The sequence below is a fragment of the Hippocampus bargibanti genome, linkage group LG02, assembly GCF_051943395.1.
Source record: "Hippocampus bargibanti isolate YZ-2025 linkage group LG02, ASM5194339v1, whole genome shotgun sequence".
NCBI classification, from domain to species: domain Eukaryota; kingdom Metazoa; phylum Chordata; class Actinopteri; order Syngnathiformes; family Syngnathidae; genus Hippocampus; species Hippocampus bargibanti.
The window spans coordinates 18,475,758-18,493,604 of NC_142735.1; the positions used below are offsets into that span (position 1 = coordinate 18,475,758).

At 40.8% G+C, this 17,847-nt stretch overlaps 1 protein-coding gene across 2 annotated transcripts in view; it reads right to left on the reverse strand.

Annotated features, from left to right (window-relative positions):
- Window positions 1-17,847, reverse strand: part of fgf13a (fibroblast growth factor 13a) — a 101,590-nt gene that overhangs the window by 60,654 nt on the left and 23,089 nt on the right. The gene's annotated exons all lie outside the window — the stretch shown is intronic.

A 17,847-nucleotide genomic window follows, 5' to 3' on the forward strand; every position in this document is an offset into this window, starting at 1 on the left:
CAGAATGAACTGAGGTTAGAAAACTCACCAGACACACATAGAACAGAAAGAAAAAAACAACAACAGAAAATCAAACACAGGCAAAGAAAGAGTAAACAGCTTTAAATCAACACAATTGGGAATATTTTAAGGCAGAGGAGAAAGAAAAATGATTAATATTTTGTGCCTACTAGGGGATGAACAGCGTCAGATCAGATCATTGACTGCATGCTTACTTTTTATGATCATATCCAACATTCTTTTTTACAAAAATTACTTATTGATCAACCACTGTTTGTCATTATTTCATCATTTAAGAAGAAACTAAATTACTTTTCCGACTAGTACCCGCCATCTAAGCTAGGGCCGCTAGTATGCTTGCTTTAGCAGATCCCTTTTCGTGTGGCTTTTATGATATTGTAGGATTGGCTCCATATTTAGTGGATTATATTGCACAATTTGTGTCAAATGTGTTTCACTCTAGGGAGGCGTGTCAAAGTCTGGGTCTCAAGCGACTATCCAACCTGTTTTAGATGTCTCCCTAGTCCAACACGCTTGATTCAAATGTCCCGAATTTCTATCAGACTTCACCGAGCTTGCTGATGAGCTGATCATTTGAACCAGATGTGTTGGAAGAGGGAGGGCATCTAAAACGGGCTCTAAAAGACCAGATCTTGTATCGGTTTTCAGGATTTCTACCAGATAATTTATGCATTAACAGTATAGGAAAATGGTCATTCGATTACTACCGTATTTTCCGCCATATAAGTTGCACCCAAAATAATTAATTTTCTTCAAAAGATGACCCTGTGCCTTATATGCAGGTTCACCTTATATGTGAAGTAACAGGTCTGGCAACTACTCTCAGCAGCTTCCGACTCCATTTCCCCCTGTAGAAGAAGTCATGCGTAAGCCCAGCCGCTACTTATAATGTGGTGTGCCTTATAATTGGAAAAGTTCTATAATTAGCATTTTGGAAAATAGTTTATTTCTTGGGGGTGCATCTTATACTCTGGCGTGTCTTACACACCGGAAAATATGGCACTTAAAACATTTAATTTGGGGTTGTTTTGCAAATAAACTGGGATTTGAAGGGTTAACATTTCCAAAGTAATTGGAGTAAAAGTAAAAGCAATAAAATAAAAATTGGGTCACAGAGAAGGATAGTAAACTCACTGTCTCATTGTTTAAAAAAAAAGGCACACATCTAAATTTAACCAGAAAGGAAAACAGAATAGCTGACTCCTGACTATTCATGTTTTGGCAGGCTGCGAATACGGAGTACAACAACAGTTGCAACAAGCTGTTAGGCAAGCGTGCAGTTTGGATGGTCAAGTCATAAAGTCACAGGTATCCCCATATTTCCACGCAAGCAGCCAAGCAAGTGTGCAGGCATGCACGGGACCCCCGAATCACGCCAGGCAAAGGGTGGGGCACATATGACGTCATGCTAACCCTGAGTGATGCTCAGCACTTAGTGTGAACGAATGTGTCTAATCCTCTTCTAGGATCCTGCGAAAAGCCCTGCAAGTGTGTGTGTGTGTGTGTGTGTGTGTGTGTGTGTGTGTGTGTGTGTGTGTTGCATCTGTTCTCTTGTGGGCACGGGCACAGCTTGGCGCCAGTCACTGACCCACTTTCTAGCTGTTGGGGGGATTAGCAACTAACAAAATCAGGACAAATAAATGTGGTCCTCGCTTCCCCTAATGGACTTAAGTGCCCCTCTCTCTGAAAGGAAACGACAACCGAGGAATTTCAGAATCACCACAAGAAAACATCAATGCCGCACTTCATTTGCAGCATGTGTGCTTTGACATAGGAGACACCCAAATTCGAATTTGTTCATGACATAGATCTTTTTTTTTAATTCAAGTAAAATTAACTCGCTTTTCAACAAGCAGCATTTTGGTTGTACAATTCTCCCATAAAAGAAGAGAGAGGCTATTTCTTGGCACTCACGATGAATGTTTCTGTCAAACTACACATAAAATAAAAGAACTCACATTATGTTATAAAAACAAATGAACAGCTTTTTCTGAGTAGAGTCCACCTAGCTGTGTGTCAAACAAATGAGGTGTTAAAACGGCAACTTTTACTCCGGAGGTACCCCCGTAGAGCATTCATTCACACGTCCAAAGTATATAAAAATTGTTTTTTTTTTTACCAGCATGGTGAAAAGAAAGGAAGGCCCAATTAAAAGCAACTCTGGCACAAAATCGACTTCCATTTGATTTATTAATTATGATGTCAACAAATTACTGATGAGTAATTTTAGAAAGAAAAGGGGGAAAAAATCCCTCATAAAATCTCCAATCCTCCATGACAGGTCCCCTATCCCGGAGCCCGGTCTTTGCTCGACAACAGCATCTTGATAATAGGCTACGAACACATAAAACCAACACTAATAAAGCGAGATAATCCGGGTTTCACAGGCAGAAACATTTGATCACGTAATCAATTATATGCCAGGGGACAATTAATTATCCGTATCCCTTATTCCTCCTACAGGCTTCTTAATAGGTTAGTGACATTTCTGCACCAGTGGAAGGTCAAGAGAAAGCCCATAGACAAGCCCCTGCACACAAAAAATCTACAACTACTAAAACTTTAATGGAGCTGAGGAATGACAGCGAATGTGATCATTGCTTCCATAATTTTGACCCCACTCAGCTGCATCTGAGTCCCCGTGGGGACGAGGTGGCGGGGGCAAGGCCATGACCATCCATCAAGGTGAAGTAACCCTCACACGTCTCACAGATTGATTGAAAAAAAAATCAAATGCAATCGTGTGAGAAACAAGAATCACACTACCACGGGGGCCATAAAAAGCTCAGTAGACATGCAGAAAAAAAATTCTCCCCTGGTAGAGGTTTGCTTGAATCTCATTAGCTTGAATTGTAATGGACAATGGAAAGTATCTTAAAGGTTTTATCAAAATTTAGAGCTTGAATTGCAATCATGGATCTTGCAATATGAAACTACAGAGCAGGTAATTAGCACTGCACAAGTCGGTCTTGGCTGCAATCTGGCCACGATGACAACAATGGTAAATTAAGCCTACTGAAATGTCGTAGTGTTGAGTTAATAAAAAAAAAACACATTTTATGCCGAGGAACAAATTGGAGGTCAGCCAACATCTTCTGCCTCAACTATATTTCATTGTAACCATGCATTTCTGTCTCTCTCCGTCCATTTTTCTCTTTTTAGTAGAAGGTGAGTTGGGGCCCTGACAACTAACTTTGGCCAAGGCAATCTTTGAACTGGTCACTGGCCAGTTGAAGAGCACATACCCCATTCACACCTATGGAAAATGAAGGCTCAGAGAAATGTTTCACCTATACGATATCATATCAAATTCCTCCCTACCATGCCAACTGGTATGCTCTGAGAGATCAGCGGAGCTCTATGTGTCATGGGAAAGAGGCATTGAGAATAGCCAGAAGAAGTGTCTTGGGCTTCTGGTTTTGGATGCCTCTTCAACACCTGCACAGATAACTCACCGGAAATGAAATGGCTTGGGAAGCATATGTCTAAGCTTTCCTGCACAAATTGATTTCTCTTACAACCCGACCGCAGGACAAATGGCTGACATTCTTCATGGGTATCATAGTTCTGCCTTAGCGAAGCTTGGTTATCTGAGAAGGGGCATCGGAAAGAACCAGAAAAGGTGGCATGGGCATTTGGTTTTGGATGCCTCCTGGACCCCTGCATAGAGAACCCGCCAGAAGGAGGCAATGGAGAAGACTCTGAACAGGGTGGACAATTTTTCATTTGTCCTGGGAACACCCCATGATCCTCCCAGAAAGGTTGGATGAAATGGCTTGGGAAGGAGATTTATGAGCTGTCCTGCTTAAGTTGATTTCTCTTGCAACAGGACAACCGGCTGTCATTCTCCATTGGTTTCATAGTTCTCCCTTCGAGATAGGGAAAGAATCTCATCGGCAGGAACCAGAAGAGGTGGCTTGGGCATCTGGTTTAGGATGCCACAAAAAAAAAACCATCGTGAGGTTTTCAAGCAAAACCTACCACGAAGAAGCCCTGGGGAAGACCCAGCACATGGTGGAGTTTCTCAACACAGTTAGGCATTTCTATGTACTCTCTCAGTAGAGCTAGATGAAGTGACTGGGGAAAGAGAAGCCACATTTTCCCTGTAGTGGCTGATTCCCCTATAACCTAACTTCAGACAAACTCTAATATGGAATGTGTGTGCGCTAAGATTTAAACCCACAACTTCTTTGTTATATAAATGTGGTCACTACATGCAGGACCGAACCATCTGTGTTCCTATATTCCCAAAGGCAAAGAGTTTAATTCAAATAAATGTGAATTTGAGTTTCTCTGCCACTGATGGGTTGGTCTCATAACAACAAACAAAAGACTAAGGATGGTGGCATTTTTTTTACAGCCAGTCTTCTTTGATGTTTGCCACGGCCTTAATAAAGACCACATATTGCAATTTAAAAGCTGCTTGATGGATGGCACAGGAGGGCCTGGGGTCTCACTGTCTATCAGATCAAGCACTTTGGAGTGAGCCGTCACCAGGGTTCATTATAATCCATGATCTACAGGCACCCGCGTTGCTTTTCTGGAAATTCAGCAGACTGCAATACATGTCCTTGCACCTGTGACAGATATAAATTTCTCTGAAAGGATGAGCTGAGACCAAAGAGAAGAATCGGGGTTGCGTTGTATCTCGCTAGGGTTACTGGCTCATTTATTTAAACGTTCCCGTTTGACAGAGAAGGCCTCTCCCGGTGTTATTTATGGGCAACGTACCTTCGATGTGATGGGTGCAAGGCAATATTTACTACTTGGAGCATAAACCAGGTGATATGCAATAACCATCTTTTGCTGCCTTGTCCAAGCAAGCTTGATTGTGTGTAGACAAGTGTGGTTGAGGGCACTGCGAGTTCAAACCTCCCGCTAGCGATACCTGCTTCGGAGTTCAAGGACGTACGTGTGCTATCAAGAGGAGCCCCGCCAGCAGCACGGGAACGCGTTTCAATTTATGACAGCGCGATCTGCTCGATTTACTCAAGTCGTAGCTTCTAAGCAGCGGGAATGCATCCGTCAAACTCTTGACAAATAGCAGGCAGAACGGGCGTAATTAGAATCACAATAAATGCGCCTCTCTGAGTGGCTCACGTGCTTTACCAGAGTAGGAGCATAGATGTATGCTGTCTTGTGGCTCATCGTGAGAAAGTCTGACAATGTTCTGGTTGGGTGACATCCTGCTGACAAGAAGAAAAGTAAAAGTGTGTTTTTGATTAGTGTACTGTGTCGAAGTCTTAATCTGTATTTATTTATTTATTTTCATATGCAGTCACTCTCTTTGGTGACACCAATCTTCTTCTTTTCCTTTCGGCTTTTCCCCTCAGGGGTCGCCACAGCGAATCAATGTCCTCCATCTATTCCGGTTTTGTGCATCCTCTTCTCTCATACCAGCTACCTTCATGTCCTCTTTGACCACATCCATAAACGTCCTCTTCGGTCTTCCTCTCAGTCTCCTGCCTGGCAGTTCTAGGCTCAGCATCCTTCTCCCGATATAGTCACTCTCTCTCCTCTGGACATGTCCAAACCATCTCAGTCTGGCCTCTCTGACTTTCTCTCCAAAGCCTCTAATATGAGTTGTCCCTCTAATGTACTCATTCCTGATCCTGGTCACTCCCAAAGAAAACCTCAACATCTTCAGCTCTGCTACCTCCAGCTCTGCTTCCTGTCTTTTCTTCAGCGGCACCATCTCCAGTCCAAACATCATGGCTGGTCTGACCACTGTTTTATACCCTTTTCCTTTCATCCGAGCTGAAACCCTTCAATCACACATCACACCAAACATTTTTCTCCAGCCGCTCCAGCCTGCCTGGACACGCTTCTTCGCCTCTTTTCCACACTCTCCATTGCTCTGGACAGTTGACCCCAAGTACTTAAAATCATCCACCTTCTTTATCTCTTCCCCCTGTAGCATCACTGTTGCACTTGGATCCCTCACATTCACACACACATATATTCCGTCTTGCTGCGACTGATCTTCATTCCTCCCCTTTCCAGGGCATATCTCCACAGCTCTAGTTTCTCCGCCACCTGTTCCCTGTTCTCGCTACAGATCACAATGTCATCTGCAAACATCAGATGGCCTTTGATCTTTGGTGACACAAATAAGCTGTGACAAAGACTTGTCTGTGCATGAAAATCTAACTGGGTCCTGTCGATAACAGTTTTAGTGATTTTGTCGCGTCACGCCTCAAAATCTCATATGTTTGCTTGTGTCCATATTGACACGCATTTACAATGATCACTGAAAATTATTTCCAATTATATTCAGAATGTCTGATATTATCCTCTGATCCCAAACAGATATAGCTTTTAGATGCACGTTTCAAAGACACTAAATCAGTCATCACAATTAAGTGTCACGTTTCATCAATCTCCATTGTGCTCAAGTCATCAATCTGCATCAAAAAACGAATTGTGCTGCCAAAGACATTGACAGCCAGACAAAGAAAGATTATTAAAAAAAAATCCAATGACTCGCCTCTGTAATTGACAGTCTGCCGATTTCACAAGAGGGCTGGTCATTTATTGGACAGCGCAAGGGGCCATGATGGGATGTCACAAGGCTGCCACAGTAATGAGGGAAATTTTGAGCCCTGATGGGCTGTCGCAGTGTGAATTCCATCATCAGCGCCTTGGCAGATTGATATGGTGGATGTCACGTAGGTGTGTTTTGTTGTACACAGTGGAGGTGTGCGTACAGCAATTAATAATAGGGCCTGCTTGTTACGTGAAACTGTCATGATGGACGTATAGGGAGTTCATGTATTGATCTAGCAACAGTGAGAGAGGCCTTGGAGAGAGCTCAATCCGGCTGTAGTCTACATGTACGCAACCACACACACATACACACGCATCACTTGATGAGTCAGAGATGTACAGTATGCCATCAGTCTATGAACCTGGTGGGTGATGGAAGTGGTGTGGGATTGAAATGTAAAATATCACACAAAAGCTCGCTCGGAGGAGACAAAAGTGTGTGACATGAAAAAAAAAACTGTGGATGTGATCAAAATCGCAGTTAAAAGCGATTTGACAAACATGGTGACAAACGTGAAGCATGAAGCAAACAGACTAAATGATGCCCCCCCCCCCACTCCACGATTTCAAGCATAAAACATAACCAACGACAGTAAATTTAAGGATTTTTTTCCACAGGCTAACACGCTTTGTGCCATGAATACATTCACATCTCAGCGTAATTCTCTCCCGTAGCCGCGTGTGGGGGGCGTTCAAGAGAAGCCATGGGTGTCCCGATTGTTAGAGGACTTGCTCTTAAATCAGGAGCGAAATACTGCCTTTTTTTACAATACCATACAATACATTTTGATTCATATAGCTTTACATTTCTTCACCAAAAATGGTGCAATCATGACAGCGGGATTAAGACATTAACATAAAAAGACAAACATAATAGAAATTTGAAATGAAGTGGCATGGCAAATGTATTCCAAAAAAGAAAAGCTTTTTCCTTTTCATATTCCCAAATGATGTCAATTCATAACATTTTTTGAATTCAGAATTTCCTGCAAAGATACCATGACGTTGCATTTAATGCTGGGAAATATCTCAAAATGCAAGGTAGTTTAGTGGGTCAATGTGTCATACTTGGCTCAGGTTTCTGGTCAGATTGGATCAATGATCAACTTTTGGATTTTCCAACATTGAGATGTAAATAAATGAGGAATTAAATACGGGCAACATTATAAAAAACGCATTATATGAAAGAATGTACCAGATTAATTTAAAAACAATATGATGGGGGTAATGATGAAGCGTTGATTGCTTTTCCAGCCACCTGTTTTCTCCTCATGACAACCTGAGCGTCTCTCCGCTCAACGCCAATTATCTTGATGCACACGAATGTCTGTCTTTGACAACACCAACGAACCATTGGTGGTTAAAACCTTTCAATGAAAGACTAATAGTGTCGGATAAATTATGTGATCATTGCAGACCTTGCTTTTCGGCTACATATGTGTTGAAGTCTAAACGTGACAAAAGACTGAAATCCATGATTAGCAGCTCCTCATTCAGAAGAACATGAAGATCCGGGAAGTTATCATCTTTATCTGGGTGATGGAGGTGACAGCAAACAGCCTATTTTTGGCAATCCCGGCGCTAAACATGGATTCATTTAAACGTACTTGCGCGACACTCAAACAGAACATCTAAAAGGAAATATCTTCTCTCTTACTCTTTTTCCATCTACGTATTGTCTATTTTTTCCTTTTCTTTCAACGAGTTGGATAAAAATAAACCTCAGCTTGTCGCATGCATCACGGTGGGAAAAAATAGCAACGTAAAAGTCAGATAAATGTAGGTACATCACACTTGATCATGATAGGACAGGACATAAGACAGGAAGCAGAGCTGGAGGTAGCAGAGCTGAAGATGTTGAGGTTTTCTTTGGGAGTGACCAGGTTGGATAGGATCAGGAATGAGTACATTAGAGGGACAACTCATATTAGAGGCTTTGGAGAGAAAGTCAGAGAGGCCAGACTGAGATGGTTTGGACATGTCCAGACACACATATACACAATTATGCACACACACACACACACACACACAATATATATATATATATATATATATATATATATATATATATATATATATATATATATATATATATATATATATATATACATACAGTAAAGTCTCGTTATATCGATATTCAAGGGAGTCCGAAAAAATATCGATATAACCGGGACTATCGATATATCCGATATCGATATAACGAGACTTTACTGTGTATATATATATATATATATATATATATATATATATATATATATATACACACACACACACACACACACACATATACATATATACACATATATATACATATATTTCCACACACATACACATAAACAACACACACACACTTTTTTATGCACATATACTAACAAGGAATTTTATCAAATCCTCTGACATGAAAACAAAGAGTATCCCAATTTTTGTCTAGCTACATTTTTTGCATTGTATCGCAAAATGGCTGTGTCATGTTGGTAGACACTAGTGTGGTCAGTGTGTCACCATGGTTGGAAAAGTTAACCCTTTAGACTCACAGGATGCAAATTTTCAACAATGCTAAAAAAAGAAATTCTTATACATTGAGTCTACATTAGTCACAGAGCATATCTTAATTTGACAGCTGTGAGTTGTGATTTTTCCAAACAGGAACTTTCTCTCTCTTGTTTTTGTTGTTTCATAGTTTCCAGTGTCACCATATCAAAATGTCAAATGGTGACACATTTTCACCAAATAGCCCGTTTTTCCCACTTTTTTGTCAGAAAATACAGTTTTTGCCCCCATGTCCTATGCTGCTTCATAAAAAAATGGATTACCATATTCTGCAGCCCTGGAAAGAGCAGTCAAAATGCTCAAACATGTCCCATAATGACTTTGTGAAATGTCATGCTAATGTGACTGGGAATCACTGATCAGCTCTACGATTTCAAGCATCCTTCCGCATCTGCACGGGGAGATTACAATAGCTGCCGCGTCTTGTTTGTGTTTGCTTGCGCCACGCGGCTGAGGCACAAAGGACTGAACTGCCTGCGCTGCATCGCCGATAATCACTGTGACAACGCCTACAAACAACGGCATCACAACATTAGCTAAACGAGGTGATTTTACCACGAGTGACACCGGCAGCGAGTGTGCCGCTCGATAAATGTTTAATAGAGAACAATTATAGCAATCCTGCATTAATTGCTACATGATCTTGTTGTCCGACCTCATGTCTGTGCTGTCAGCTTGCCGCTAAGTGGGCCTCACCCAGTGATTAACGTCGGAGGTCGTTTGCGTCAAGCCGCGTTGCATTGAAAGTTAGCTGTTTGTTTTTATGCATGCAGCATCCAAGTCTCCAAAAAGTTTGGGGTTAGGGGAAGGAAATTTCAGGCTACAAGTCACGGATACAAAATGGCTGCTACTCTGAAAGAGAAATAATTGCCAACTTATTCACGGTCACTTGAGCCTGTATTCGGCCATTAAGAAGGCAACATCCCAAACCAGTGGCAAGCCAATCGCAGGCTACACATATAAAAATGACCTTTCGCGCTTCGTATCACCCCCGGGGACAATTTAGAGTGTCCCATTAACCTGTTGTGCATGTTTTGGAATGCGGGAGGCAACCAGAACATTCGAAGAAAACCCACACAGACACGGGGAGAACATGCAAACGCTACAGGGCAGCGGCGCTGCATTCGATACCAGATCAGTGTTGAGTCCACACAGAACGAACGCTCTGCACTGTGAGGCCGACGTGATTACACAGTCGTTCATCATGCCGCCCGCTACAGAATGTGCATGTTCAATATTTCAGCGGTAGGTGTTGCAGTGAAGTGTCAACTCAATCGCTTGTTACACTTTGTATTATTCGCAATACATTTAAAGCACTGAGAAAATAAATTTGCAAACCATGAAATCTAAACACTTGTTAATATGCTACATCTCATAATGTTCCAACTCATCCAGATTTTGTCAATTTAAAAAATGTATTGCCGCCCATTTTAAAAGTGGTGATATTCACCACTAACATGCAGACACACCAATATTTTGCGGTTATGAGACTCCTCGTCCTGTACCGCTAGTAGTGGACTCTGAAGAAAAACACTGGAGCTGCAACATTGTTTCCGTATGTTAGCACTGGCACGGCCACAAGGCCAGATGTCCCATTCAGCTGAGATGAAGCCGTGCTAAGAATAAACCCAAGATGCTTGCCGCGCCGTGATGCGACAGCATGCAAACACACGCAGGGAGTGTAGCATCTGCAATCATGTCGCAAGGCTTATCACACCTGGGGTGATCCACAGCAGCAATTATTGTTTGAATGCCAAAATGACGACCGAATTTGTGAGACCATGTTTAAAAAAATACAAAATAAACAACAACACTACCACCAAAATAAACCCTCCTAACTGTGCATCCCAAACGACAATATTTTTCCTGCTTCTGCCACCTGTCACATTGCGACAACTCAGGCCCCTGCAGCCGATGCGCCACGGCCAAAACGGAAGGCGAACATTTCAGAGCCATTCAGCACATAATCACCCCCGACCAGCAACCTTCTCCCCCACTTCCGCATGCCTTCAAGCCCCTCGACCTTGCTTGTCAACGAGCACTTGGACCCATGAAGCAGCGGGACTGTGAACATGCTACTCCAAGGCCGAGCGCTTGATGACAGCTTCGCAAGCAATCAAAGCCTCGAATGAAAGTGCTTGTCGCAATGTAACAGCTGACCACAAGCAGGAGGCTGACAGGTGGAATTGATGTCAGGCTGAGGCAGGTGGAGGTTTACTATGGGTCAGTGGGACTCTGTTAGCTGATGATATGATAGCAACCTTGGAAAAGCAGTAATTCATAGATATGGTTGAGTAAGGTTCATGTGGGATACTCTACAATGAGTTCTGTCCCAGTAAGGAAAACATTGGTTTTATCATAGGTAGCAAAAAGTGTACTGTACAAGCAAGCTAGTACAAATAAGCTAGCAAGTGATAGTTCAAGCCTTCGTACTTTCTCTCAAAATGTTCAAATGTATCAAAAGTGTTTCAAAAAGGTTCACTAGGCTAAAATGTGAAAAAAAAATGCATACTCTAATGTGTTATTTAGATAAAACAGTGATTTTATTTCACTGTAGAAGATGGTGCCTTTTAGGCTAGGAAACAATGCATTTACCAGAATTGCTATTGATTAAGGCCATTTGTGGGGAAAACTCTTGCCAAGATTTCACTCAACCAAAATCTCACTACATTTCTCTTTACGTTTTTTTTTTTCACATTATAAGAACATCTGCAGTTTGGGAAAGTTAACATCTTATTTGACAAAGGAGTTGAAACACCCTACATCGGTGGTCTCAAACTCGCAGCCCGGGGGCCAAATGTGGCCCCCGAAAGAATATTTCACGGCCCGCCTTGATATGAAAGATTGTTAGTGCGGCCCGCATGATTGATATGAATGAAACGTGTGTGGAGCTGAACAAGTAGGCAAGACAAGCCATGTTTAGGACAGTTCATGTTCAATATTTTCTTTAAGAAAGTTAAAGGTTAAAGAACTGTGAATACAGACATTTGAAACTGTATTAAAATAATTAGTTTTCCTGTGTTTTTTTCTGTCGTCTGTATCTGCCTTATGATCATTATAATTATTTTATTTATTTATTACTGGTTAATTTATTTTTTATTCATTTTTCCATTTATTCATTTAATTCATTTTTTTGTGTGTTAATAATAAAGATTTCGAGAACATTGGAATGTTTTATCTGTGATTTTTATGGAAATCCTGATGCGGCCCAACCTCACCCAGACTCTGCCTCCAGCGGTCCCCGGGTAAAATGAGTTTGAGACCACTGCCCTACATTCAAATACAGTAAAGTCTCGTTATACCGATATTCAAGGGAGTCCGAAAAAATATCGATATAACCGGGACTATCGATATATCCGACCCTGTTTGCATGTAATTTTCTCCGTGCGTGCATAGAAATAGCATCGATATAACCGGGACTATCGATATATCCGATATCGATATAACGACACTTTACTGTACTATTTTCAAAAGGACGGAATAAAACTAAAAGGTATTCAGAAATGAAATATGAATAAAAACAATATAAAAAATCTGATTGTGTACAGTAACACAGCATTTGTATTGTGATACTTCCCACTCGTAAATTTAGAGAAAATCACAACTCAAGCGGGGAAAGCAAGCAAAGCTGGTTTTGCTATTCCAGTAACCATTACAACACTTCTCCACTGCAACCTGGTGTCATGGATTATAAATAATGCAGCGACTCATGCAGCTAGACCTTATAAATGAGGCTTCCTCGGTCAGACCCATCCGACCTTTACGTATAACTCACACGCTACACAGTGATGACTTTCTTACATAACCAATAGCATTACGGCTGATGAGGGTTAAGGAAGTGGCAGTCGCCTCTGGAATGCCACCATTGTCTGTGTATATGTATGATACACCGTGTCATTTATTCTTTTTTGAAGAGAGGAGTAAAAAAGTTAAGTGGGGGTAAGTAAATCAGTTTTGACTTTGTCCATTCCAGGGTGAAATCGAAACAAAAGTGAAGAACCAGAAAGATCGCAATATTGCAGCAACAGTTAACATTAAAAACAAAATAAAAGAAAAAAGAAAAAAAAGAAAAATAAAATATAAAAATAAAACAAAAACAATGAAAGAAAAAAAATACAATTTGCGCCTTTTCAGTCAAACCAAAAAATCAAAACACCGACAAGGAGAAAGGAGGAGGGACTCGTGCTAAAAGGTTAGCCACTTTTTTGTTATTTTACATTGCAGTGTTATTTTTTCCATGATTAAAAAAAATGGGTTTCAAAAATGAAGTAGGGAAAAGATTACGACATTTTGTTCCACTCTTTGATAATGGAGGACATAATAAAAAACACATTAAGTATTTTGTGCCATTATAACACATTACAGAAAATGTCTAGGTTTTATATTGGTCCCGTTACACTTATCCTTCATTATGACTTAGATGGGAGAAAAGAGGGGAATTGAGGAGACCTTTCTCAGCCATAAATGGGGAGGCCCTCCTATTGTGATGCACAGCCTAATTGGAATGTTTAAAGAGGTGTTCATTGTGACCTCCCATGCCTCTTACCAGCTTGGGAGCGACTTCCAAAAATCAGCAGCCAGGTGATTTTGGAACTGAAACATTACACAGAACATGGCCCACTTGAAGGAAAAATACGCAGTACAGTGGAACCTCAACTTACAAAGGTCTCTTCATGTGAAAATTTAAAGTTACGAAATGCCTCAACAAGAAAATTGTTGCCTCTTGTTATGAAATAAATTTCAAGATCGGTAAAAATACAGTATGTGCTGCTACTCACAGCTCAGATTTCCCTAAACACAAGCCAAGTCTGTAGCAAGCCAAGTCTGGATGGATGGATGGATGATTCTTGATATTCGTCCCTTGAGCCATGAGGCGTTCCAGTAGTTTCCCAAAAATGAAATGTAATTGCCTATAAAAAGTGTTCACTAGTAGGAGATCACTCACCATGCAGATGTTTTGCCTCGAACCGTTTTAAGGATTGTTCAAGGGTAACAAAAGCAAATGTCCTTTGATAGGTTATTTACAAAATGTTAAATTAAATGACCATCATTTTATTCTATGACTATTTTTTGACATTACGCACAACTCATTTATTGAGCAATAATCCAAGTGTAACATGTATTTGTTACATATTTTGGTGAATTTTATGCTTCAGAAAACAATTGTGTCCGAGTTGGGGGTTGGGTGGGGAGGTGGGGGTTTGAAAGGATTTGGGCCTTTATATGAAAAATGTGTCTCTACATACAAATTGTTCTAGTTTTAAAATTTCTTCCAAAACCATTTAATTTCATATGTAGAGCTACCACTATGTACATTTTAATTTGTCTTTTTAGGTATGTCCAATCAGCAATCGTGGATCAAATCTAAGCCAGTCAGTTTTGGGTCTCGTCTGTGTGTTGGCTGACTGTGTCTGGCTGGCTGGCCCCGCTTTGCTTTGCCAGTTATTTTGGGAGCTCAGCTGAGAGCCGATGACAACATCACGGACTGTTTAAGCTGCTTACAGCTCTTCAAGCACTCCGAACTGCACCCTGGGATCCACACCCCGATGTTGTTCACACCATTTTCATTTGTTCATCAGTTGAAAATGTTCAAAGAGTACATGATTTTTGGGTTGGGGTGAATGGTGAAATGTGGCAACACCTCTGTGAAATAGGTAAAGTATGACCATCAATGCCGGCCAAACACTGTATCAACCTAAAATACAAAGAATAAAAACATGCAGAAAATTCCAGATAATGTCTAGAACATTTGACAGACTCCTCGACATACTCTACGCAATCAATCGTGGAGGTAAAACGCGACCATCCAAGCAGCTCTGCTTGATCACACGATTCCAAGTCATGTTTGTCATCATTCGTGTCCACACCGTACTCCTGACAAGCCACTCGATGCAGACGGCTCAGTATAAAGCTCGGGGGCGAGTATATTACAAGCTGGTTGGCCACTGAGGACGTGTCAAAATTGACACTGTGAATTATAAGTATTGCTGAGGCAGGGAGCACAGCATTTTAGCAGAGTTAACTTGGAGAAGCAAAGTAGACAGGCAGAATGATTTAAAGCCTTTTTTAAAAGCGTGTTTGTGGGATCTACCACAGGTAGTGACGCAGGGGAAATGGAGTGAGGAAAAAAGGACATGTCCAGTTATTGAATGTCGTTGTTATTATTGAGTGGAAAATCAATGACACAGATTCCAAACTGCATTCATTGTTTTGTCACAAGGGCGAAATCTTTCGCCAGGCTGCTGGATCTTCATGAGAAAGCATTTTAAATTATTCCAAGAGTATTGACATGTCAATTGTCAGGGGTGATCCAGGCACATACAGGAGGCGGGAGGACGAGCACGCCCTTGCAGGTCTGTTTTGAGATGGTTGCACATGCCGACCTTTCCAAAGAAGACCTCACGTTTCTCTCTTACAAGTTAGAGAAAAACATCATGTCAGGGAGGGACATTTTAGATTTGCAATGGTATCTTTACGGACAACTTTAATTTGTGCAGGGACCAGGCTTGTTACTTCATTTATATAAAAGCATAATTTCCCATTGAAATGAATTGAGATACAATTAATCGGTTCCATCACCCTGAAAATAAGCATTTTTGTTTTGTTTCGTTTTTTTTTTGTCATCGAATCCATCCTGTGTTCTTCCATCACCGTTTGGTTCGGGGCCGCCACAAAAATGGACAAAATCCGACTTCAACGGACAGTTAGGACGGCGGAAAAAAAATCATTGGCACCGCCCTACCCACTCTCGAGGACTTGCACACTGCAAGAATCCAAACTAGGGCGCGGAAAATCCTACTGGACCCTCCGCACCCTGCCCACCACCTTTTCCAGCTACTCCCCTCAGGCAGGCGCTACCGATCCATGCGCACCAAATCCAGCAGACATTTAAACAGCTTCTTCCCCCAAGCCATTAACTCTTTGAAGTCTTTCAACAGTAGGCAAAATGGCACTTAGCAGTTTTTTTGACAACGATACTAGTGCAGCGTGTTCTACCGGAAACAAATTCCTTGTGTGTTCTACATACTTGGCAATAAAGATGATTCTGATTCTGATTCTGATTTTTGGGGCGGTAAGGGGGTTTAATGGGGTTTGTGTTTCTAACTTAACTCATTCACTGCCAGACGTGCAGAAATGTGTCCACTCCAGTACCATGTTTTTTGTCATTGCCACTCGAATAGCAGGATCCACAGAATATTGAGTTTTAGGACGACATAAAAATTCAATGCAGCATAAGAAACCTTAGACCCTATTCTTTCATCAGAAAAAAAAAAACAATTCCTAAATTATATGGGTCTGGATGGGTCTGGTTATATGAGCTTGAAATGAAGGTGGCTGTCCAAAATAAAATGCAATACAGTGATCCCTCGCTATTTCGCGGTTCACTTATCGCGGCTTCAGTGCATCGTGGATTTTTTTTTCAGGGATTTTTTTTTTTTTAAATTAATGGCCTGCAAATGTGAAAACAAACAAAGTAAATGAAACAACACCGCAAACAACACTGCAAACAAAGTACAATAAAATCAAACACACTGGCTTTGACAGCTCATGGAGCTGTTCTCTATTCTCCATTAAAAAAAAGAAAGTGCCAACGTTTACCGATAATGTTCTTCTCTCGGAGAAAGATTCCATTAGAAAAAGCCGCTAGATTGCAGCAGAGTCAGGACGAATAGGCACAGCAGCAAAACATTGTCTTACAACACTGTTCTTTAAACTATTAAAAAAGAGGTTTTATTTTTTGTTTCATTCTGCATTATTTACAGTTTTGCATTGTAAAAAAATAATAATAATAAGATGTTTTTTTACTACTTTGTACTTTCACATATCGCGGGCTATTTTTTGAACGTATCTCCCGTGCAGAATGAGGGTTCACTGTACATACATATTGGTTTATATTGCGCTTTAACAACAGATGAAGCTGGAACAAAACAACAACATGGAAAAAAAGTGAAATGTTTCCCCCTTTTGGAAGGGAAAAACATTGCCAAAGATCTAGCCAGTCCCTATTTTCAAATACCACCTCAAAACCCATCTTTTCAAAATTGCTTTCACTGTCTAGTTCAATCTGCTATTTTATTATTTATCATTTTACTTATGGTTTGATTGTTGTGTGCTTTGTTAGGCGCTTGAAATTAAATGTATTATTATTATTATTATTATTATTATTATTATTATTATTATTATTAGCCAGTGTATTTGCACCCAAGCAAGAAAAATCAAAACTAACTTGGGAATGGCACTCTGTGGTATTTTTAATTCCCGAATAAATTGGTGAAGGCAGTGAATGAGTTAATTACTGTCGTAAATATTTTACATTTGTCAACTCCAGTCCAGCCAGAAGGCATGAAGAATGAACTGGCCGGTAGATTGCATTGTTGCATTGCTTGGATTTAAGATCAGAACAGATGTTCAATTGAAGACCGAAATTGGTGGATCAATCTTAACTTGTCCACTGTGTTGGCATTTCTCAGTCTCATAATCAACATGACAAGTTCATGAACCGCACATTCGATATAATGATAAAAAGCCGCTGCAGTTGTTCACCTCGAGCCATATTATGAGTTAGCGCACCAGACGTATTTCTTAGTTATACATTACAAATAAATGGAAAATTTGATGGAAAAATACCACTGCAATTTAGACCAAAAGCCACCACATTCATTGCTAACTGGTGCTGTTGCTGGTATTATTTTCCTCTAAATCAAAGCAAGTCTTCACAGAATGACCACC